Genomic DNA, 2,386 nt, shown 5'->3' with positions numbered 1-2,386 from the left:
CGTGATACAATTAATCCCACGTGTCTGTGGCACTACCGACTTGGCCACATCGGTGTTGACCGAATCACAAGGTTGGTAAAGGATGGTCCTTTGGATTTTCTAACTGTAGAAGATCTTCCCACCTGTGAGCCTTGCCTACAAGGCAAGATGACGAAATGGCCATTTGACGATAAGCCTGAAAGATGTACAGGCACACTTGACCTAATACATACTAATGTATGTGGTCCCCAGAGTGTTAGGATACGGAATCAACACGTGTATTTCATCACCTTCACAAATGATTTCTCATGATATGGTTATGTGTACCTAATGAGACACAAGTCTGAATCCTTTGAAAAGTTCAAAGAGTTTAGACAAGAGGTCGAGAAACAGTTGGGGAGAGAAATTAAAGCCCTTTGATTTGATCGAGGTGGCGAGTATCTCTTTGACGAGTTCAGGGACTACTTAAAGGACAATGGGATAGTATCACAATTAGCTCCTCCTGCTACACCACAACTTAACAGTGTTTTAGAGAGGAGGAATAGGAACTTATTGAATATGGTCTGGTCAGTTCTCATACACTCAGAGTTACCCACATCTTTTTGGGGTTACGCATTAGAGACTGCGATTTACGTGCTGAATCGGGTTCCAACCAAATCAGTTCCGAACACTCCATATGAACTTTGGACCAGAAAGAAACCAAGTGTCAGACACTTGAAGATTTGGGGTTGTCCAACACACGTTAAAAGAACGAGTGCAGACAAGTTGGAATCCAAGACCAGCCATTGCCTGTTTGTAGGCTACCCAAAAGGCTCTGTAGGTTACCTTTTCTATGACCCAAGTGAGCAGAAAGTGTTCTACGGTTGAAATGCCCAGTTCTTGGAGACCAATTACATCTTGGACACCCATCGTCAGGAAATTGTTCTTGATGAGGAGAGCTCAGGAGCAATGGGAGATGTCCCACAAGTTCCAAGTAGTTACCAACCTAGAAGATCCACTCGGGTATCCAGGCCACCAGTCCATTATGGTTATGACCAAGATAGTTACTTGGTGGAAACCTTGACCAGTGAGGAGGATCCCGTGACTTACGCGGAAGCTATGTTGGACATAGATTCCCAGAAGTGGGTGGAGGTCATGAGAGTAGAGATGGACTCAATGGAGACCAATGGAGTCTGGACTCTAGTAGATCCGCCCTCTGGGGTAAAAGCAATCAGTTGCAAATGGATTTACAAGAGGAAGAAGGGCCCCGATGGTAGGGTTGAGACCTTCAAAGCTCATCTGGTGGTGAAAAGGGTACACTCAGAAAGAGGGCATCGATTATGAGGAAACCTTTTCGCCTATGGCCATGCTTAAATCCATTAGGATCCTGCTAGCTGTAGTAGCATACCATGATTATGAGATTTGGCAAATGGATGTCAAAACTGCATTCTAGAAGTTGGAACATCCGTTTTGACTCTGCCATCAAATCGTTTGACTTCGAGCAGAATCCGGATGAACCCTGTGTTTACAAGAAGTACAGTGGAGATAAGGTTACCTTCTTGGTTCTGTATGTAGATGACATTCTACTCATTGGGAATGATGTAGGAATGTTGACTACGGTGAAAGTATGGCATTCACAGCAATTCTCCATGAAAGATCTTGGAGAGGCCTCCTATATACTGGGTCTTTGACTCTATAGAGATAGATCGAAGTGGATAATAGGATTATACCAATCTGCCTACATTGACGAAATAGTCAAAAGATACAGCATGGAAAACTCCAAGAAAGGAAATGTTCCTTTCAGGCATGGAGTCACTCTCTCCAAGAAGATGTCTCCCAAGACTTCTGAGGAGATTGATGGCATGAAAGACGTTCCCTATGCCTCTGCCGTAGGGAGCATCATGTATGCCATGTTGTGCACTCGCCCTAACATTGCTCAGGCAGTGAGTGTAGTAAGCAGATTTCAGGCCAACCCAGGGCAAGAGCAATGGACTGCTACCTTCGAAGGACAAAAGAGTTTTGTCTAGTATTCGGTGGTAATTCACTACAGATCCAAGGGTATACAGATGTCGATTTCCAGTCGGATCCAGATGACAGAAAGTCTATATCTGGATATGTTTTCACGATAGGATCGTGTGCTATTTCCTGAATGTCAGCAAACAGGGGTCCTAAGTAGCAAATTAACAGTCCACAACCCAAGTCGAGCACATTGCCGTAAGTGAGGCTGCCTTATGAATAAAGGTGTTCATTCCTGAATTTGGAATTCAGCACATCACCCATTCCACTGTTGAATGACAACACTGGACCTACGGGACGATGATATTAAGAGGTAGCATCAGCGGACAATGTGGTACACCATGACACACCACGGGGGCACCACAGCCCATCCACACATGGCAGTTCACGCATGCACATGCCCACACATGCA

This window comes from Nelumbo lutea, chromosome 3 (assembly GCF_056320005.1).
Source record: "Nelumbo lutea isolate HS-2025 chromosome 3, American lotus-T2T, whole genome shotgun sequence".
Taxonomy (NCBI): domain Eukaryota; kingdom Viridiplantae; phylum Streptophyta; class Magnoliopsida; order Proteales; family Nelumbonaceae; genus Nelumbo; species Nelumbo lutea.
Note: the sequence above shows the minus strand (reverse complement) of the source record.